Raw genomic sequence first — 24,152 nt, 5'->3', positions numbered from 1 at the left:
TTACAGATTTGCGCTCGGCATTGTGGGAACTGAAGTCCCGCGTTCACGCTGGGCCTGGTAATCTCCGCTCTCGGAGACTGGGTCTCCCAGAATCCATTTCATGAAAGACGCAGCGGCGTTAACCAACGTAAACCCTAACTAGTTCCTAGATTTGGAGCTGGGAAGTTATTTAGAACTGTTAACTTTGGCTAAAAAAGGCAGCGACCTGCTCTGGGATTCATCCGTAAAGGAAAGAGAACGTGAGTGCCTGGCACCCTAAAGACATAAGCCGCTGTCGGTGCATGCTTTTAAGACTTTCTAGGATACAAAGAATCGTGCTTTTCAACGGGGTCTCGGCATTTGGTATCGCCACGTAGGATTGCTGGCGTTTCTACAAAAAAACCACTGAGTAATTCCAGTCTCTTCTGTCCATGGAAGCAATCACTGCAGCAGAGCCTTAAGTACTAAGAGAAAGTTATTTCTTATCGTATTTGTGTTCTTTTGTTTTGAGAAACAAGGACCAGCTACTGAACTTTCCCACTTAAAGAGTCAATTTGTGACAAGCACTTAGAGCAGCAACTGATTAAAAAAACAAAACAAAGCAAAAAAAAACCAACTCGATGGTCCTCACCTCAGAGTCCCATCCCTCCACCACCTCCCCGTACTAAGTCCGCTCCCTCCTCTGCATTCTTTCTTGCCACTACAAGTAAACGGCTAACGTCTTGGTATTGGAATAAATCTTTCTGTTGAGGTTATAAATTTAACAGTTATAAATTTAACTGTTATAAATTTAACAGTTAAAATAACTGTCTGGAATATTTGCATTTGATTATTTAACAGCTTTGTGACCAAGAGGGTTTTAGGCTTATGACCAAAGATATGCATCCTCTTATAAAGAAAGACTCTTCCTCAAATACAAATTCCCACATCAACCTTTTCCGATGTTTCCTCGTACTTAGATCCAAGTTATGCTTCCTCGGTGGAAACAACCGTGTGAGTGAAGTTGTGTCTTTCTCAGGGTATCTATATTTGGAGGTTCAGGATGTCTGTCCACTATAAGGTGATATTAATCTTTATCACCTTATCAAGGTGCTTTCCAGTTTCTCCACTGTTTATTTTATCCCGTGCAACTCACAATCGCAATCTATGAAGAGCTACTTTGAAACCAAGCAAATACCTTGCTCCTAATCAAACTCTACTTTGTAGTTCAATCTCCATCGGATGATCCTTGCTGCAACCGAGCTTTACAATGAGAGTTACAAGCTAGCTTTTTCCCTCCCATTTCCTTCAAGCCCTCCACATTTATTAGTGGTAATGCTACTATAAAGAAGAGCTATCCTTATTTACTATCAGCATGAATTTATGTTTTCCTTTTTGTTCAAGATGTCCATCAAAAAATCCTTTACTGTCTTTTATTATTTATTTATTTAGTTAGTTATATTAGACTATTTTGAGAATAGTTTTAGATTCACGGAAAAACTGAATAGATGTAGTACACGGTTCCCATTTACCACACCCACCCCTATTTCCCCTATTATTAACCTCTTTATTATGATACATTGTTACAATTAGTGAACCAAATATAGATGCATTCACATAAATTACAGTCCATAGTTATTTAGATTTCTTTAATTTTTACCCAGTCTCCTTTCTGTTCCAGTATCCCTTCCAGGATAACATATTACATGTAGTTGGGATTTCTCTTTAGGCTCTTCTTGGCTGTAACAGTTCTTCAGACTCTGTTTTTGAGGACCTCAACAATTTTGGGAGAACTGGTGGATATCTTGTAGGCTGCCCTTTTACTGTAATTCATTTATCTGATATTTTCCCATGATTAGACTGGGGTTATATGTTTTTGAGGGGAAGACCACAGAGATAAAGTGTCACTTTCATCACATAGTAGCAGGAGTACATACTATCAACCCAATTTATGATTGTTTATGTTAAACTTGATCACCTGGATAAAGCAGTTTTTCAGATTTCTCCATTGTAAAGTGACTCCTTTTTCTCCCTTTCCATACTGTACCCCTTGGAAGGAAGTCACTGTGCACAGTGCACATTTCTGGTTGTTAATCTCTCTCTCTCCCTTAGAGTATTTATATAATTTATTTGGAATTCTTCCACATGGGATATTGTTCTCTCTTCCCCATTTTTATTTTGTTGCTCAAATCATCAGATTTGGCTGGCTTTAGTTTGGTTCCCTTTGACCTGCATGTTGAACACTTTCTTACCTTTGTGGCACAATAATTTTTCAGGCTTATCTTGTACATTTGTTACTCCTATCCTGGAGTCAACAGTTTCTCCAAAAGCCTTGGTTTCTTTTTTTTTTTTTTAAGATTTTTATTTATTTATTTGACAGAGAGAAATCACAAGTAGATGGAGAGGCAGGCAGAGAGAAAGAGAGGGAAGCAGGCTCTCCGCTGAGCAGAGAGCCCGATGCGGGACTCGATCCCAGGACTCCGAGATCATGACCTGAGCGGAAGGCAGCGGCTTAACCCACTGAGCCACCCAGGCACCCAAGCCTTGGTTTCTTTTGTTTTTTACTGGAGAATGGTATTTAGAAGCTAAGACCTTAAAACTAAATGTACTTATTGATACTTCTTTTAGGCCCTCACAATAAAAAAGGATGAGAGAAAAGGAATATATATATATTTATATATATATTTTATTGTATATTTTTATATATATTTTATTGTATATGTATGTATATATAATATATATTGTATATATATATAGGTATATATATATGCCAATATATATATATTCAATTCAATATATTCATACTATATATGTAGTATATAGGTATATACATATACACAATATATATACAATAAAATATATACAATAAAAAAAGGGAGGGAAAAGGAATATATATATATATTTTTAAGATTTTATTTATTTGTCAGAGAGAGCGAGCGAGAGCGAGCACAGGCAGACAGAGTGGAAGGCAGAGTCAGAGGGAGAAGCAGGCTCCCTGCGGAGCAAGGAGCCCGATGTGGGACTCGATCCCAGGACGCTGGGATCATGACCTGAGCCAAAGGCAGCTGCTTAACCAACTGAGCCACCAGGCGTCCCCCCTCACCTTTTTTTATTGTATATATTTTATTGTGTATATATATATATATAAAATAAATATATATATTCCTTTTCCCTCACCTTTTTATTGTATAAATATTATTTATATATAAAATAAATATATATAAATATGTATGTATTTATATATATAATTTATATATATGTATTTATGTACATATATATATAATTTACACTTAAGAAATCATGAATATTGATACTTAGAATCACTATTCTGTTGTCTCCCCAATTTCATATTTGTATTTACCTTCGTTAACAGTGAGATCCTTGTTTCCTAACAGCAATGTTTACTTATTTGTCTAATCCTACATTGCACATAAAATAGTTTCAGAATTGTTACATTCATATTATTACAAAAGCAACTACTAGAAGGGGTTCAAGCCTTGTTTGTAGTTTTTTCCCCCTAGATTGGGGGTTGAAAGTCAAAATACTATGTGCAAAAATAACTTGAATTAGTTCTTTCACCCTACACTATCCTACTTCAGTGGGTTTCTGTTAGTCATTTCAAATACACATGACTTCACTTGTTTCTATTTCTAGTTTTAGTTTATTTTTCATTCCATTATTGATAATTTCATTTTACTATTGGAAATGTAGGATAATGTGCTTCTAAAAAATTTAAATCATACAAAAAAGTATAATCAGAGAAATATCACACTCTCCTGTATCTCTTGAACCCTTCTTGCTACCACCTTTTAGATGTATGCAATTTTATTGATTTTGATGTATCCTTCCTGTGTTTCTTTTTGTAAAAATAAGGTGGATAAATGTATGTTTTCTTCTTTGTTGTTTCTTACTCCAAAGGGTTACCGTATATGCTGTTTTGCATTTTGCTTTTTTCAATTAACAGTATCTTCTGGAGATTGCTTTGCATCAATTTATAGAGATAATCTTCATTCTTTTTTTTTTTATAAACAGCTACGTAACACTCCATTATGTAGATGTGCTATAGTTATTTACTTAAAATCTGATGCTTAGAATATTTAGGTAGTATCCAACATTTTGCAAATCTAAATAATGCTACAATAAGTAAGCCTGTGTATTTATATTTTAAGAGAACTATCTTTAGAGTAAACTCCCAAAAGTGGGATTGTTAGATCAAAAGGTAAATCAAAATATACTATATATTATTAAGTTTTCTTACATAGAGATTATATCACTTTCCATGCCCATCAAGAATTTATGAATATGCCAGTTTACCTGAACTTTTGATAACATAATGAGTGAGAAATGGTATGTCAGTGTAGTTTTAATTTACATTTTTCTTATTATAAGTTGGGGAGATTTTTGTGTCTTTTCTATGGACAAGGCTTTGGTTCATGTTTTATTGTATTTTTTAGTCTTTTTTCACTCAATTTCAAAATGTCTTTACATATTAGCGATATTGGTCCTTTATCTGGCATATTACAATAATTTCTCCTCATTTCTGTGTGTGTTCATGTGTGCTTGGGTTCCCCCCTCCATGTAATTTTTTTTTTTTTTTTAAGAACTCATCATGCCTTTATTACATCTGGACTTTAAGTCATAGCCAGAAAACCTATAGACATGCAGGTTAAGACGAATTTACTTATGCTTTTTGCTAGATCTCAATCCATTTTGAGCTTATAGTTATATATGGTATAGGAAATGAATTTCTAATTTTTCCCTAACATGATTTATTAAATAGTTAATCTTTGTTTCAGTGGTTTGAGATACCACTTTTATCATATATTAAATGTCCAAATAAGCATGAGTTTTCTGCTTTATTCAGTTAGCCTTTCAGCCTATTCATGTACCAGTACTCTGCTTTTAATTGTATATAGTTGGGTGTATCCACCACACTCCCCAGTAACTCTTTCTAGTAATTTCCTAGCTATTCTTAAGTGTTTATTTTTCCATGTAAGCTAATAGTATCAACTTAACTAGCTCTAAGAAAAAGTCTGTTGGTATTTTTTAAGTTGGGATTGCACCCTATTCATAAATTAGCTTAATGAAGAACTAATACATGGATAATACTGACACATCCTGAGAATGGCTATCTCTCTATTTTTTCAACTCAATTTTTGTGTCAGGAATTTATAGTTTCCTTCACACAGGTTTTGAACATTTATTAAGTTAATTCCCAAGTGTTTTATCTTTTTAGTTAAATGATATTTAGTTATTATAAATGATACATTCTTTTACTTAAATGATATTTAGTTATTATAAATGATACATTTTTTTTTCTTCTGGCTGGTTATTATTTGTGGAAGTTAAGGCTGTTATTTTTCATGTTAATTTCGTATCCTGCTACCTTACTGAATTATTTTGTTATTTGAGATAGTTTAGTACTGATTCCTAGGATTTAACAGGTATGATATCATGTTATCTGTAAACAGAGGTAGTTTTTTCCTTCTTCTTTTACAATTTTTATGCATCTAATCAATTTCTCTTATCTAATTACATTGACTAATACTTCTAACACAATATAGTAATGAAGATAGTAATCATCTTTGTCTTATTCCTGACTTTAGCGGAAATGTCTTTAATTTTTCGCCATTAAATAAGACACGCATATATATACATATATATATATTTTTCATATTGGAAAGTATCCATCCAGGGGTGCCTGGGTGGATTAAGTGTCTGCCTTTGGCTCGGGTTGTGATCTCAGGGTCCTGAAATCAAGCTCCGCATCAGGCTTCCCAGTCAATGGGGAGTCTTTTTCTTCCTCACCCTCTGCCACTCCCCCTGCTTGTGCTCTCTCTCTCTCAAATAAATAAGTAAAATCTTAAAGAAAAAAAAAAGAAGAAAGTATCCATCTGTTCCTATTTTCTCAGGAATTTTAAATTAGGAGTAAGTGTTGAATTTTGTTAGTGTTTTTCAGCAACTGGACATATTAATATGGTGAGTTATATTAATATTTCCTAATATTAAACCATACTTTCATACTTGATGTAAGTCCCACTTGGTCATAATACATTATTTTCTTAATGTATTACTGGAGGTTGTTCACTATAGGATTTTTGCATTGGTATTTGTAAGTGATTTTGGTTTGAGATTTTTTTTGGCCATATCATAATCAGGCTTAGGTATCAAAGACTAGTCACTGATGGAGAAATTAGAAACAAAATAGACAAAATAGTTGAGAGTTCTACTTTCCCAGTCTCCTTTGATCTTCTTTCTCTGAACATACTTTAATAAGCCATATTTTGTTGTCCATATTTTTTGGTTCTCGTGGGCCTCAACTTTCCCATTAATATTTTTATGAGTGAGGACTACCATTGGTGTGCACCATCTTTGAACTTTTGCATGTAGCCACATTATTTATGCTTAAACTATAGACAGCTTACAACAGGTCACAAACCAAGTCCCAGTTCATTTGTTCTACCTGCCTCACATGTATTGCCCTACTCCCAAAATGACACTAGGAGGTATTTTGTAAATAATAAAACAATACATTTATTTACTTATTGTGCTTGGTGCACTTGTCCCTGAAAGTGACAGGGTCAGTAAATCCTAAACAGAGAAGCAAGAGAGAGCATTTTTTTTCCTGGCAGTGGTGATAGCAAGGAAGGTGGTAACAACACTGGTGTAATGAGGCCAAAGCAGGGGCCAGCTAGCTTCTCCAGTTGGTCTGGACCTTACAATGCCCACCATTTAGTCTTCTAACAAGTATGTTCTCTAGTGATGGGCATTATTACCCCCACTCATCTTTCAGGTCTGTCCTTACAGAAAAAACAAACTTTATAAAAGATATGCTATACCAGACTTCACACAAATAGGATGATACAAAGAAATGGAAGAAGAAATAAGCAATCATTTTCAAATGATCTCTAAGGAAGCTCTTCTTAAAACTATCTTTCAATGAAACTACATGAATGTTTATCCTATTCATAAAGAAAATCTACATTTGACAGTTTCTATATCTTCTACAGGATATTTCAGGGGGTTGGGGGTAAAAAAATGTATGCAGTAAAATATTTTATAGTTTTATTTCATGGAATATAATTAATTCCCACAAATTTTTATGGATCTGGACATGAAACCATTTATGTTTCTAATCAGGAGTTGCATAAATAACATCTTTCCTGGATCTTTAGTGCTAAGGTCATTGGAAAGTATACCTTATAGGCAATTTTTCAGAGCAACTAGTCAATATACTTGCTTTTTAAAAAAATATGTAGCTTCAATAAAACCTCATATATGACTTCCAGGGCTTCACTTATTTACCATCAGTGGTATGATTTATTGATTTTTCCATTATAAATATTTGTAGTTACCTGCAGTAACATTTTTTTTTAAAGATTTTATTTATTTATTTGTCAGAGAGAGAGCGCGAGAGCGAGCACAGGCAGACAGAGTGGAAGGCAGAGTCAGAGGGAGAAGCAGGCTCCCCGCAGAGCAAGGAGCCGGATGTGGGACTCAATCCCAGGACGCTGGGATCATGACCTGAGCCGAAGGCAGCTGCTTAACCAACTGAGCCACCCAGGCGTCCCTTATTTTTAAAAATACTGACATTTCGTTACATAAGGATGATATTATTTTTAGAACCTACAGATGCAAAAGCTGAATTTTTCATGTTATTTATTTATTTATTAAGATTTTATTTATTTATTTGACAGAGATCACAAGTAGGCAGAGAGGCAGGCAGAGAGAGAGAGGAAGGGAAGCAGGCTCCCCACTGAGCAGAGAGCCTGATGTGGGGCTCAATCCCAGGACCCTGGAAGCATGACCTGAGCCAAAGACAGAGGCTTTAATCCACTGAGCCACCCAGGTATCCCCAAATTTATTTTTTAACTCAATCATTGTTTAAGACTGCTGAGAGGAGAGTGATTGGGGGATGGGTTAGTGATGTTTTTCCTATTTAAAAAATTTCCCTCTATTCTATTAAAGTGATGCATTGTTGTCATAGAAAATGTGGAAATACTGAAAGGATAAAGAAGTTCTATTATGTGGTACTAGTCATAGATACCAACTCTGACTAGATTAAGCAGAAGGGAATTTAGGGGAAAGATATCAGAGGATAAAAAGCTCAGGATCAGCTGGCAACCCAGCATGGAAATGAATGAACGAACAGCTGCAAGGGTTTTCAGGAATGGCTCACTAGAAGAACTGTGTGTAAGCAGTAAGTATATCTGCAGAAAAGTCTTGTCAGCACTACAGTGAACGTTGCTTGTCATCAACCTTTGGCCATCTCCATACTCCTTTTCCTTTTTTTTTTTTTTTTATTAAGATTTATGTATTTGAGGGGTGCCTGGGTGGCTCAGTGGGTTGATGCCTCTGCCTTCGGCTCGGGTCATGATCTTGGGTTCCTGGGATCAAGCCCCGCATCAGGTTCTCTGCTCGGTGGGGAGCCTGCTTCCCCCCTTTCTCTCTGCCTGCCTCTCTGCCTACTTGTGATTTCTGTCTGTCACATAAATAAAAATAAATCTTTAAATAAATTTTTAAAAAAATATTTATGTATTTGAGAGAGAGAGCATGCGCACCTGAGCCGGGGGTGGGTGGCGGAGCAGAGAGAGAGGGTGAGAATCTCAAGCAGACTCCACACTGAGAACGGACTCACCCCCCCCACACCCCAACATCAGGCTCAATCCCGGGACCCCAGTGTCATGATCTGAACCAAAATCAAGAGTCAGATGCTTAACCAACTGAGCAACCCATGTGTCCCTCCATACAGTTTTAACATTAGTTTAAGATTCAAAATCCCAGGAGAAACATTTAACTATTCAAATCCTAGGTCATGTGCCTATATACTGACTATACCAGAAGAGGGGAAATGGTAAGCCTGGCCAGTTCAACTCTCCTTGCGTCTCTGCCTGTCACCAACACTATATACAATGTGGTATTCTCTGCCAGGTGGCTGGCTAATACATTGGAAAGGCTGGGATTGGGTACTACATAACCAAAAAAAAAAAAAGACAAAAATCCCCTAGAGAAATGTTAAAAAGTATTACACATAAGCTGCTTGCAATCCAGAGAAAACTTAACATTTTGGTATCTCTCCCTTCAGGCTTTTTTAATGCATTTTTCTTCTCTTTACATAATTTGGCTCACAGAATCAGAATATAATTTTTAAATATCCTATTTCTTTTAATTACCTACAGAGCATAGGCACTTTTTCCATGATTAAAATGCTTATAGCCATTGCTAATGGTCAAATAATTATCCAAAACACACATGTTGTAGTGTACTTAAATATTTCCCTACTGTTGGAAATTGAGATTATTTCTGAGGGTAAGATAATTCTATAAAACAAGAATTGTAGACCAAATATTTCAATCTCATTATCTATTGACTGATGAACCATATTCAGGGACAGCTTCATGGGAATGTGTCTTAGTCCATTCAGGATGTTCTAACAAAGTACTAGAGATTGGATTGTTTAAACATTTATATCTCATGGTTCTAGAGGCTGCGAAGTCCAAAGTCAGGGCACTGGAAAATCCAGCATCTGATGAGGACCTGGTCTCTGGCTTGCAGACACTGTTCTTTCATTGTGTGCTCACATGACAGAGAGAGAAATCTCTCTGATATTCCTTCCTATAAAGGTACTAATTTCATTCTTGAGGGCTCCATACTCATGGAGCCTAATTCATGAGGCCCAACCGCCTAATACGATCACATTAGGGGTTAGGATTTCCACATATGAATTCTAGGGGGACAGAGACATTCAGTGCATGACTGTGCAATCAATGTGGTTGCACCGGACCTGTGATCAGAATGGCACCCCTCATACGATTAGTATTCTGTGGTTGCCATCTTAAAATTCTTAATAATTAAATCTTTGTATTTGTGTTTTATAAGGCAAATGGGATATGGAACATGCTTCAGAAAGTTGGAGCATCCTGTCAACTCCCCACCTCTGTAGGATGAGTTCAACATTATATCTTCTAAAAAATTCCTTAAATTGTCTGGTTTATTTGTGGCATTCTTCATAGCTTCTATTTTAAACTGGAAACATTTTAAACCAGATAGGCCCTGGTATATTATTCAACTAAGCCATAGACATTCCATCACAGGATTCTCTTCAGAAACTAAAATCTTAAACAAATGATGAAAAGGTAAGATATAGAAAATTAGATACCCACTTATAAATGTAGGTGTGTCTATGATATAAAACTTAAAGAGCATTAGGCTCCCAGTACTCTCTCCTGTCCCACATCTTGAGGCTCTCATGTGACTCCTACATCTATGGTTACCTTCCCTGTTTACTTTGGGAAGTGTTTCTATGCTGCTTTGATGTTTCCCCTTGGTAAGATGCTACCAGTGCCTCTGCTTCATTGTACTGTAGGGCTCTTGCACTGGTTTACTTTCTCATAATATGCCATTGGAGTGACTGCCATCTTTTCCCTGAACAAGCATTCTCTTCATTTTACAGGGGTGGAGGGAGGAGGTAGAGAGCTGTGCCACTACACATCACAGGTGTCATGCCTTAGACGTAAAGACAAGGAGGCGTCCTCCTGTTGTTCTCATGAGCTGGCACTACCTTATATGAGCAAGCTGTTTCAGTTTCAGAAACCCCACCCTTTGTTACCAATTGACTTTGATTCCCCTCAGATTGGCTAAAAGGTCTCTAAAACTAAAGGAGATGAAAGACAAACTTACTGAAATGAAACAACACTTTCTGAAGGTTTTCAATGACGAGATGGGGGTATAGCTCCAATGTCATTTCAAGATCAGGTACTCACACATTCAATCTGACAGTCTCTTGGATATCTCCATTTAGCTATGCAACCATACAACTCTGGTTTTTCCATCTCTGTGATGGCAGTTGGTTGTGCACTGAGTAATAGAACACCACAAACATAGTGACAGCAGCATGGATGTGTGGGGGTAAGTGAGTGGAATTGGGAATAAATGTCATGCATCTCAGATAAAATTAACCCAGCAGAATGGGTGGGAAGAGGAGATTATTCTCTATTTTAGATATGCTTAGTTTGAGGGAGTAGATCCTTCTAACGATTCCTAGTAGGCAGTTGGGAATGTGTGACTTAATTTCACTAGAACAACAACAACAACAATAACAACACCCCCAAACCAGAGTAGGAAAAAACTTGGTTGTCAGCTGCCTAGTGCTTAATAATCAGTAAAGCCATAACTGAACGCGATGCTTCAGGGGAAAAAAATATAGAATTAGAAAACAAGAAGTTCAGAACTGGATCTTGACATTAAGAAGAAAAGATTGGATGGGGCGCCTGGGTGGCTTAGTGAGTTAAAGCCTCGGCTCAGGTCATGGTCCCAGGGTCCTGGGATCGAGCACCACGTCCGGCCCTCTGCTCAGCAGCGAGCCTGCTTCCTCCTCTCTCTCTCTCTCTGCCTGCCTCTCTGCCTGCTTGTGATCTCTGTCTGTCAAATAAATAAATAAAATCTTAAAAAAAAAGAAGAAGAAAAGATTGGAAACAGCTTAATGTCCATCAATAGAGGATTAATTAAACAATTATGGTACTTTCTTACAATGGAATGCTATGTAGCAGAAAAGATGAGAAAGTTCTTTCTGTATTTATATAGAATGATCTTTGAGTTAAATTGTTATTTGAGGAAAGCAAAATGCTTAAGAGCATGTACTATATGATACTATGTATAAAAATATGAAAATATGGCCACACACGTGTGTGTATAAAATGTCTGTGGAAGGAACACATGAAACAAGTTGGTTGCTTTTGGAGAGGGGTTGGGGGATGAGAAGGGTTATTTCACAGAATACCCTTTTGTAACTTTGAATTTTAAATGATGTGAATGTGCATTTATTTTACTATTAAATAAATCAACTTTTTTGAAAGAAAAGTTTGAGCTTCTGAGTGCCTCTGTTCAGAGATTTAGGATCTAAAGAGCGACTGCATTGTGTAAGGAATAGAGGGAAAAGAGTACTGAAGTGCCCCAGAAGGGAGCATTAGGGAGGTGGATAACTGAATCTGACACTGTTGTTGGGAAAGATGAATGCCCTATAGAGTCGGGCGTGGGGCAGATGGAGAGAAGGTCATGGGGAGGAGGCAAGGGGTAAAGAAGAGAAAGATCATGTTCTTTAGGACATCATCTAAAATGGAGAAGACTTATTTACTTATGGAGGAAATTCAGTCTACAGGCAATGTCTCTTGCCTGGTTGTGTACAAGGCCTGTTTCCACAGTTTTTGTTGTTCTGGTGAAGTGTTCCACAAGGTAGCACTAACCCTACCTACTACTGCATCCTCAGTAAGTACATCCATAGCTCAGCGCTCGCTAAGGTCCTCCCACAGCTCAGCCCACAGTACTGGGTCATTTTTCAAACCTTAAACACCCATTGATGTTTTCTTGTAATAGATTGGATTTTCATGTGAAAGTGTTCTTGCTTCCTCCTTTACTCAATGTTTATTACTCATGTAGTTTAACCTGAGCAACTTCTTTCATTCTAATTTAAACATCCTAGTAAATAGAACATCTTAGTGTAATTTTTATAGATAGCATATTACCTAAAATTCATAGTACACAGCAGTTTTACTTGCATTTGCCCAAATACATTACTAGTACTGTGGCAATAAAAACTACTTTATTTCAAAAGCTTCAGCTTCTATAATCTATATTCATAAATGATGGGTTCTCAATCCAGAGAGCTTTAAAGTAAGTAACAAATAGTGCCAGACATTTTTCTAAATGCATTACATATTTGAAATCATTGAATCTCTGAATAGTCCTATGAAGTAGACACTATTATGATCTGTATTTTACAAACCAAGAAACAGGCTCAGAAGGGTTTTGTAACTGGAACTTGCTTAAGGTCACAGAGCTGGTAAGAGGCAGAACCAGAATTTGAAACTCTGTAATCTACCTCCTGGGTCCACACTCTTAGCCATAACTCTATCTACTTTAAACTTAAAGTAGAAATTATGTCTTGTGGAAAATAAATTTAACTTTAGGAGAATTTGAATGTGTTCCTGTTAAAATTATTATAAAACTTCTAAGTTTGATCTATAAAAGAGTGTTATAAAATGTCATTGAACTTATAAAAATGTACATAATACATACTCATTATAACAAGTAGAAAAGACATGTATGTAAAGGAAAAGATACTCATCTCCCCACCAGCCCTCACTCCACCCAACTCCTCTGAGGTAACCAGTATTAACATCATGGCATGTCTCCTTCCACATCATTCTCCATGTTTATACAAATATATGCATGCATATATCGGGTTTTCTCCTTGCTTCTTTCTCTTCTTTCTGAATTTGTTCTCTCTACCTGTTCTTACAACTTGCTTTTTTCCAGTCCTTTGCTGGGAAACATTTCACTTTGATATCATACCGCATTACTCTGTGGAAATTCTCTCTTCTGATAACTGTGTTGGGCAGAAGGACATTTGGAGAAAAAAGAGTCCTGCCCATCTAACAGCCTGGGTCTGTGAGTGGAATTCTAACAAGGCTGAGATGATCCTGTAGCCATGGTAGAAGGGATACTGTAACTGAACACTGTGACACCGTGTTACTGTGAAGACTTTGGAATCATTCCTTTGGTAATTGTGTTCTCCTTACAATTGTTAATAGGAAAATCCAGAAAAACAAAACGCATTTCTGTATTTTCCTGGGAGATAGGGGTAGCTGGGGAGTCCCTCATTCTGATGCAGAGGGATAGATTGGGTCAGTTGACACTGGCTGACATTAATCAGTCCGTGGCAGGCCCCAAATGGAGCCTAGGATAGCCAAAGGACAGCCAAGTGGTCAGAGATTTAACTATAGGATGCTCATACATTGAGGGATCTTTTGTTAAAGAATTATTAATTATTCAGGATAGTGATGGCAGAGCATTAAATCAAATTCTGGCCCTTCTGAGTGTTATCCCCTGTTCCACTGCCCAGGTATCATGTCCATGCAGCCAGTACCCTGCTTGTGGTATCCAATAGTGGGGTGGAAGGAAACTTTCAGGAGCTTGCCTTTTGGTCAAATGATAAATACTTCCTTTTGATTTTTTACAGAAAGCTGATTTTTAAAATTTTTCATTCTATTGACATTTAAGGGAAAGTGTGAAATTTTTATTCTTCAGTGTAATTCATGCATCAAGGCAAAGCCCCCCTCTGAAAGCATTACGTCTTATTCGCTGCTATCAGTTAGAAGGGATTACATCCTGGGAACATCAAGTGCAGTGAAACATCAGAAGGGAGATCTCAAAATGGTATAATTCCATTGCCTCAAAAACAGTGAAATTCCAAGATTTCCTAGATCTGGCAGCTGTATTCTCTTATTTGGAAAAGTTAATGGAGGAACAGGACAAAATGTCACCAAAAAAGTTGTCTATTATCTCTGCAGCTATATTTTTCTGGTACTTTTAAGTAAGAATAGTTTAATCCCATTTTTGCATTTTATTTTTTACAAAGAATATTTTTTTTCTATCCAGGAACCTGAAAATCTCTATTCTTTCTACTACTCAGTCTCCCTGTCACTATCATGATTTTCATTATGGCAAAATAAAATTATATTATTGATCATTTAAACTATTCATAGGTATAAAAAGCAGCTATCACTCTCACTTTTTAACTCTTGGGATCTCTTCCTTGGAGGACTAAGTGACAGAATTTTAATTAAGTCTGCCATCTAAGCAATGATAAAATCAATCATCTGTCTCATGTAATAAAGGTTATGCCTTTGAGAATGGTGAGGACACTACTGTTTTGTTTTGTTTTTATAAGAGAGAAAGGGCAGGTGTGCATGTCCATGCAGCCAGTACCCTGCTTGTGGTATCCAATAGTGGGGTGGAAGGTGCGTGGGCCATGGTGCAGAAGGCAGAAGGTAAGGGAGAAGGAGAGAAGCGGACTCCTCACTGAACCTGGAGTTCATGGGGCTCACTCTCACGGTCTTGAGATCATGGCCCTGAGATCATGACCTGAGCTAAAACCAAGAATTTGATGCTCAACCAACTGAGCCACCCAGATGCTCCAAAGCCACTACAGCTTTGATGAAGCAAAACAGCTGGTACCATGGACAGAGAAAATAAAATTCTCCATGCTCTCCATTCCTCTTTTGGGGGTCCCTATCTTTTTTTTTTCATTTCTGTTTTGAGTTGAGCTCAGCCCATTTAGTAATAACCAGCCTTTAGCTTCTTTTTTGATAGGTAATAATTGCCTTCAATAGCTAGAACTGAGTAAGGATTACTTCCTGCTCCCTTGCCCCATCACCTTGAAAGCAAGTTTCTTTTTCACTTAACAGACATTTACGTGCAAACATTTGTGTTTAAATGTGAACACAAAAGAGTTCATAGAGCCTTTACTGTAGCTTGTTCTTCGTTCCTTTGGTGCTCCGACCACCATCTTGCATGAAAGCTTCTTTTGAGGCAAAATAGTATTCCAAAGAAAATTCTTTTACTCTTTGTAGTTGGCATTGGTGAACTAGAAACCCTACTGACTTATGGTTGAATACCACCTCAAAGCTATTCAACCATACACCAGAGACACCAGAGACAATAGGTGTCTATGCTTATCACTTGTTTCTGTACAGATGGACAGGATCCCCAGAATATTTTAGTTTGAATACTTTAAATCTCAACTAGTGAAAATCCATTTTTAATATCCTTCACAATATCTATAAGTCCATTAATTGTGAAAATTCATTTCTGACTTTAGTAAGCAAAGTGGTGTTGATGGAGATAGGACCAGCCGAAGGGTGGTGATAACACCCTCTGGGACATGGCTAGTTGACTCACTTCCCTTACCTTATGAGTGACTAATCAGAACGCTAGCTGCATCTTGAGTGTGGCTTGAACACACACTTATGTGTGCTCACATTGTTCACATTATCTATGGGAAGTATTTTAAAGTGAATTACAGTTGTCACAACAATCTCATAGCTATGCTATAAAAAGAAAGCATTCTTGGGTGCCTGGGTGGCTCATTTGGTTGGGCAACTGACTTCAGCACAGGTCATGATCCTGGAGTCCCGGGATCGAGTCCCACATTGGGCTCCCTGCTAAGCAGGAAGTCTGCTTCTCCCGCTGACCTCTCTCCTCTCATGCTGGCTCTCTCTCTCATTCTCTCTCTCTCAAATAAATAAATAAAATCTTAAAAAAAAAAAAAGAAAGAAAGCATTCTCACTTCCTATACACAATTCAGCCCTGCTGCAACCTGACTTCCATCTCCCACTGTGCCATGAAAACTGTCAGCATTAATATCTCCTGTGGGATCCTAATTTCCGGATCCATGGATTCTTCTTTGCCCTTCTCTCCTGTGGCATTGTCGACTGTGATTTTCTTTTTGATATGTTCCTTTCCTAGCTCTCTGTTCTGCTTTTGCAGGCTCCTCTTCCTTCTTGCTTATCCAATACCAGTGATCTTGAAGATTTTGACCTCACAGTTTTATTTCACTATTAGTCTACATATTCTCTTTAAATGAGTTCATCCAAGTCCTAATACTTCAAATAGTTCTTGCTTATTGAAAATTCCCCTTATCTTCATCTCTAACCTCACTCTTGAATCCAGCCAAATGTATCAATTCAATACCACCATTTGGAGATCTTCCAGGCAAACCAAAAGTGCCATGTTTGAATTCATTGTTACCTATTCCCCACTACAAGGCTCATTCTTCTTGCAAGTTTTTTATTTTCCCCCCAGGATTTGTTTTGTTTCAGGCTTCTTTTTCTTTTTTCTTTTTTTTTTTTTTTTCCAGTTTTTAAAGTTAACATATAATGTATTATTTGCCCCAGGGGTACAGGTCTGTGAATCACCAGGCTTACACATTTCACAGCACTCACCATAGCACATACCTTCCCCAATGTCCATAACCCCACCCCCCTTCTCCCAACCCCCCTCCCCCCAGCAATCCTCAGTTTGTTTCATGAGATTAAGAGTATCTTATGGTTTGTCTCCCTCCTGATCCCATCTTATTTCATTTTTTCCTTCCCTACCCCCAACCCTCCACCCTGCCTCTCAAATTCCTCATATCAGAGAGATCACATGATAATTGTCTTTCTCTGATCGACTTACTTTGCTCAGTGTAATACCATCAAGTTCCATCCATGTCATTGCAAATGGCAAGATTTCGATTCTTTTGACAAGATTTTTCTAAAAAGTAAATCTGACCATGAATTATGGAAACCTGTGTAAGGGGCACCTAACTCAGTCTTGATGGATCAGAGAAGGCAACATCTCAATCCAGGCTGGTGAGAAGATTTCATCTCAAAGAAACCATTGGAACTAGTTGACAGTGACTGTCAAGTGTCCTGGCCTTTCAAAGGACTTGAAGCCCCATCCGGGCTTAGGGAGAAATACGAGGCTGGGCCACTTAGCAGAAGCTAGATGGTTAAGGATCTTGTAGTGATTCTAAGTGGGTCTTCATCATGAGGGCATTGGATGCCATTACATCCAGGAAGTGACTTAGTCCGATTTCCATTTTAGAATGCGCTCAGTGTAGAGAGAAATGATAGAGGTCTGTAGTGGAGGGTTGTAAAACATTTTTCAAGTGAGGAAATGTAAGGTTCAAAAAGGTTAAGGATATCTCCCAAGATCATATAGATAGCTACTAAATCTGGAGTCCAATTGCTAACTCAGTTTTATCTAGCTTCTGTTGTTCTGCCTCTGACTGTTCCTCCAGCACACAAATATCACCATGGTCTTCTTTAATATTCTATAGCCATTAACATTAGTTCATGCAACATACAGGGAGGCCTCTCTGGCTTAACAGTTGAGAAAACAAATATAAATTATGGTTATCTCCAAGGAGCTCATGGTTTTGTGGGGATTTAGATATATAAGCAACAAAATTACAAAGTAATTAGAGCAAGAATAAAGTTATGCTAGGCAGGGATCATGAATAAGATGGATAAAGGACTGCCCAAATCTACCTGGGTATTATGATGGGCTTCTCAGGGTGGGCGAAGTTGAGTCGAGTCTGGAAGAGTGTCTAGGGACTTTTCTGGGGGGAAAAAAGGCACAAAACATTCAAAGTCAAGGAGGCAAGACGGAGAACCTTTCAAATAATTGTGTACAGCCAGAGCATATACTGTGTAATGTATTAGGAAGATAAGCCAGAGGAAGGGTCGCAAAGAACTGTGTAAAACATACAAAGGATTTTGGGCTATGATTATAAGGAAAGGAATCAGGGAAATGGCAAGATTAGAATTGCTTTGTAGAAATATGTGAGGGTTTGGTTATGAAGAGGACAGGATTAGGAAGAGGAGACTATTGCCTTGATGAGGTAAAGCCATAGAACTAGGGGTCTTATGTAAAGTAGATTGTGTATTTGACTTTCTCCCTGGTGCCTAGCCTCTGATTCAGTTATCTCTCCTTTCCACTGACAGTCAATTCATCCCTCTTTTTTTTTTTTCTTCCCAGCAACTGACAAGCTATCTACTGACTTAGACCTGGCCTCCTCATCCCCAGCATCCCCTCTACTGCAAGCTTTGTGTTTTTAAAGGAGATACCTTTGAAATGCTAGCAGTGACTTCAGCAGCCTGGTGATGCTCCCAAGTCATAAAAAAGAACTTCAATTTCCCTGCCAAGGAACTGAATGGTGAAGATTTGCCACACCATCTTTGAAAGGTTACCAAGTCTTGTTCTTTATTATGTTTATAAAATATGCAAAAAAATGATAGCAATATGCCCATTTTAATTTAAGAGTTTTCTTATAAAACATAAAATTACTTACCTGTAGAATTTAATAATAATTTCTACTTATTAAGTAAATACAATATCCCAAGAATTGTATTTGCAGCTTCATATACAATATTTTCAATTATCACAACATCTCTGAAAGGTGGCTGGTATTATTATTTAGATTTTCCAAATCATTTAATTGAGTATTTGAAAAGTTTAGTATCATTGCCCAAAATTCACAATGTGGGGTTGGGATCTAACTTAGTTTCATTGGAAAGCAAAATCTACTCTCTTTACACAGTCTTATGATGTCTCTCTGTGCAGATGTGTTGTGTGTGTACTTATACACTTTAGGTAGGTTTGATTTTGAGGAGTTAACTCATTTTTAATTAGGCTTCTTTATCATTTATTTCAGGTTGTCACTTAACCAACTGAGGAACACAGGCACCCCTCCTCTGCCCATTTAAAAAATCAGATTGTTTATTTGTTTGCTATTGGGTTGTAAGCTTCTTTCAGATACTAACTCCTTATCAGAGATATGATTTGCAAATATCTTTCCCATTGAGTAGGTTGCCTTTTCATTTTGTTGATCAGTTCCTTTGCTGTGCAGAAGTTTTTTAGTTTGATGTAGTCCCACTTATTTTTGCTTTTGTTTCTTTTGCTTTTGGTGTCAAGCTTTGGAATTTAATTTAGAAACCAGGATATGTTTTTCTATATTTTTTGAAACTTGGTACTTGCGGGCGCCTGGGTGGCTCAGTGGGTTAAGCCGCTGCCTTCGGCTTAGGTCATGATCTCAGGGTCCTGGGATCGAGTCCCGCATCGGGCTCCCTGCTGGGAGCCTGCTTCCTCCTCTCTCTCTCTCTCTGCTTGCCTCTCTGCCTACTTGTGATCTCTGTCAAATAAATAAATAAAATCTTAAAAAAAAAAAAAAGAAACTTGGTACTTGCATCTAGAGGCCTGATCAGGTTTAGTCTAGACCATTATGGCACTATTACTGCCATGGGTGCTGCTAGGTTCTTCCATCAGAGAGCGTCCAACGTTTGTTCTTCTTTGTGATGTCAGCAGGTGTTTATGCACAGTGTCTCTATCTGTTATTTTTATTCAAGTTTTTAAAAAAAATGATGATATTCTAATTCTATCCTTCCTTCTTTATTAGCTAGATTTCTTCTGTTCAAGGAAAACTGTATGATTATCCATTGGCACAGTTTGTATAGACAGGTAGGATAAATGATGTGTTGTTTCCCTTTATTTGCCAGATTTCAAAATAATGAGTTGGTTCATTAGCAATCTCTTACAGTGGCTAAGTGCTTTTATGTAAAAGATATTTCATGAACTTAAGGATTTAAACATTTTATTTTACAATTCATTACTGAACTTAAGCGATGAGGGTTTGTTAAATAAATTATGATACATAGACATGATAGATTGGTAGCATATAGTTGCTAAAAATAATCATATAAGTGCATATTTATTCACCTGAAAGTTATTTGGGATATTCAAAAATTATTTTTGATGTTAAATACATAATCATGGTGCCAAGGGTGAAAGTTTTCTCTTCTACAATGGTTCCCAAGCTACCCAGATCCCCTCCTAGGAGTACATTGAGTTTGTGTATCCTTATATATACTTTCAGATGGTTTAGAGCTGATAGTTCAACTGCTGTGCATTGGTGTGACTGTATTAGTTGCTAAAATAATGAAGGAATTCTATAAGGCTGTTACATAGTTGCTTCCCTCACCTCTTGAGTACTCTCCTTTCTCCTTGGGCACTCCAATCTCTTTCTTTCACCCCCCCAGACGGTGCTCACCACCCATCAACTAAAGGATGAATGCCTGGCACACCCAGGCAACATTCAGCATCCTGCTTAAGCTATATCCAATACCCATTCTGATTTGTCCCTGTCTATTCTGTACAGTTGCAAATTTTTAAAATATTCTCCCTGGAGAGGTCCATACAAGCAAATACATCTTATATTTTTAAAAAGATAAGGCACATTATAAAACATTATAAATATGTATTTAATATATAGTCTATTAATATCATAAAACATTACATTTTTATAAAATGTAAAGTATGGATAAGGTATATTCTGGACTGACATACAACAAAGCATTAAAAGTAACTTTCTATAGGTGGCATGATTATGATAGGTATTTTTCTTTTTAAAAAAACATATTTATGTTTATCTGAGAAAGAGAAAGAGTGTATGTGCACATGCACACACAGGAGGAAGGGCAGAGGGAAAGAATCTTGAAGCAGACTCTCAGCTGAAATAGGAGACCTATGTGGGGCTAGATCCCAGGACCCATGAGATGATGACCTGAGCCGAAACCAAGAGTGGGGTGCTCAAACTAGTGAGTTGCCTAGACGCCCCTTTCCCTTTTAACCTTACCTGCATTTCCAGTTTTCTCTATAATAAGCACCATATTTACATATATAAAGAAGAGAATATACTGAAACTGGTTTTATTTCAGCAAACTCAACAAAACAAAACAAAAACTTTAAAGTAACGTCAACATTTTTCAACAGCTCCATCTGCTGGTCACTGAATAAAGTTAATTTTCAAATACCGTATTTATATTTACTACGACCTGAAGAAATACATTAGGATGCTTCTCATATATCTTTGAAGAGTAAGTATCAGAAGTCAAGTTAATTTACCTGCAAAGAAAAGTGATACAAACTTGGGTAGTTGTAGAGTGGGCTTTTACCTCAGACACAAACACAGACCTGTTTGCCTATAACAGAAACATGACATTGAAAAATTGGTTTAGTCTTTTAGCTATCTTACACTGGAATGCTGATTTCGATGATTGTGCGAGATAAAAACACTGATTAGATATTGAAGATATATATATATATATGAAATATACTGTACGAATTCATCTGCCTTTGCCCAAATAATCAGAGCTGCAGTCTAAACTCTCCTGTGTCATTTTCATTACTTTTCAAGTGAAATTGCTCTTGGTTCCATATCTCTTTATTATCTCCTGAAATTGGATTGATGATAAATGATTTCCTAAATAAAAATTTCTTTTTAGATGGTAGTGAGAGGTAAGATGTTTTGTATAGAAATCTCTCAGTTATCCAACTTTGAACTTTTAAAAAGCAAGATTTATCATTCTGTTAAGTAAAATAAGCTAGTCATGAAAAGATGGATGCTATATGATTCCACTTATATGAGGTATTTAAAGTAGTCAAATCTATAGAAACAGAAAATAGAATGGTGGTTATGAGGAACTGGGGCAAAGGGGAAGAAGGGTGTTGTTATTTGATGGGTATAGAGTCTAAGTTTTGAAAAACGAAAAAGTTCTAGAAATATGTTTCACACAATGTAAATAATACTTAACATTATCACACAGTGCCCTTAAAAGTGGTTAAGAGGTAAATTTTATGTTTTTTTTAAACCACATAAAAAGGTTCTATATATATATATATGTGTGTGTATATATATATATATATAAAACATTATTTTTGTATATTATATAACACAATATATACACGTATATAATAAATTCAAAAGAAAATATTGAAGCAAACATGTACTACACTTAAGATTCCATTTGTCTTATCTTTTCACAAGTCAATCAGTATTTCCATAAATTCATAGCATTTGCTTGTGGCTTACATTTTAAAAAGAGGTTCAAACATGTTTTTGAGATAGAGTGAATCCCACTGAAATTACTTTCTAAATTAATTGGAAGATGTTGAGATTCACTTAAAATTTCTCCCTTTTTATGTATTCTTGGACAAGCCATTTAGCTATTCGGATCTCAGCTTCTTTATGTAAAATGAATTGAAAGAGGTGATCATTTCTATGCTTTGTGAACCTTAAAATTTTCAAAATGTTTTCACAACATCTTTCTGATGCCCTTCCCTAACCAGGTCTAAAGCAATTATATCTGTAAGTGCACCGGTAATAAATTTTAAAAAGGCACCATCAAGTAATTAAAGGTTTATTAGGTGCATTTTATACAAGAAATCACATCTAGTTTGAGCCTATTTGAAAAGTCTCTCCTCTATAATGGGTAGAAATGACATGAGCTTATAAAGAAGATACTTGTTAAATATACATACATAGGTAGAATTAATGTAGTATCCACACCTTAGGGAGAGATGATTGAGATCCTGGATAAGAACAGGGAAGGCAGTATTTTTGCCCTTATTCAAAAAAGTGAGGTGAAAATATTCTACAGTTTTAAACCGCAAGACAGTAGACTATGGAGAGAAAAAAGGAATTAAGAGGAAGGGTAAACCTACAGGCAAAAAACGTGATGGGGAAAGAAACATGTTTGTACCAAGTGGCAAAGAAGTAAAGATTAAGGGGCACCTGGGTGGCTCAGTGGGTTAAGCCTCTGCCTTCGGCTCAGGTCATGATCCCAGGGTCCTGGGATCGAGCCCCACATCGGGCTTTCTGCTCTACAGGTAGCCTGCTTCCTCCTCTTTCTCTGCCTGCCTCTCTGCCTACTTGTGATCTCTGTCAGATAAATAAAGAAAAAGTCTTTTAATAAAAAAAAAAAAAGAAGTAAAGATTAATATTAAATAAAAGTGGTTAAATAAAGGAAGTAGATTGAAGTAGGGGTGGGCCCTTATATAGCTTCAGACTTACCTAATTGACACGAGTAGAAGCTGCCTTGGATGCAAGAGAATTAATTAAAATCAAAATATAAATAAGAGGTTTGGGAGAAAGTCCCCATTTTTATTCCATTCAGTCATCTGGCTAGATTATTCTATTACTCATTATGTCTAACAATGTGTAAAGAAATTTATTCTAAACAAAAACATGGTTTTAATAAACTCATGTATTACTATAGGTATGCTTCTGGTATTAACTTTAACTGCTTGCTTTGATTATGGTTAGTTCTAGTGGCTAATCATAATATTTCTTTTTTTTTAAGAATTTATTTATTTATTTGAGAGAGAGACAGTGAGAGAGAGCATGAGCGAGGAGAAGGTCAGAGGGAGAAGCAGACTCCCCACAGAGCTGGGAGCCTGATGCGGGACTCGATTCTGGGACTCCGGGATCATGACCTGAGCTGAAGGCAGTCGTCCAACCAACTGAGCCACCCAGGCACCCCCATAATATTTCTTAAATTAATTCTCATTTGCTTTCTTACATAGCTAAGCCAATGATATACTTGATATAAATATGAAATTTAGATTAAGTCATTATTCTACATTAAAAACATGAACATAAAATAACCATATACATACAATGTATATAATACTATGTATGTATATATATGTTTGTATACCATATATATTGAAATACATGCCCTTCAACTGATATTAACATAATTCATAACAAGCTTCGCAGTTGCAAAGAATATATAGTGAAACAACGTTTGCTATTTAATATAAGTCGTTAAAAGTGGTATTTTTGATTCCAGGGTTTATTGGCTGTGCTGTCAACAATAAGAAGTCACTTGCTGCATGTGCTTACAGAGCACTTGAAATATCACTAGTAGGAATTGAGATGTGCTTTAAATGTAAAATTCACAATGCGAACAAAACAATATAAAATATCTCATATTTTTATATTGATTATGGAAATGACAATATGTTGGATATAT

General features: G+C 36.7%; 1 long non-coding RNA gene across 1 annotated transcript; it reads left to right on the top strand.

Annotated features, from left to right (window-relative positions):
* The first annotated feature begins 115 nt into the window (after positions 1 to 115).
* On the top strand, positions 116 to 24,152 carry LOC131813723 (uncharacterized). Its single transcript, XR_009346903.1, has 4 exons — positions 116 to 239; positions 18,319 to 18,525; positions 21,109 to 21,212; positions 23,970 to 24,152. It is a non-coding gene; the product is annotated as an uncharacterized LOC131813723 (long non-coding RNA).

This window comes from Mustela lutreola, chromosome 13 (genome assembly GCF_030435805.1).
Source record: "Mustela lutreola isolate mMusLut2 chromosome 13, mMusLut2.pri, whole genome shotgun sequence".
Lineage (NCBI taxonomy): Eukaryota > Metazoa > Chordata > Mammalia > Carnivora > Mustelidae > Mustela > Mustela lutreola.
This window is presented reverse-complemented; position numbering and strand designations above follow the sequence as displayed.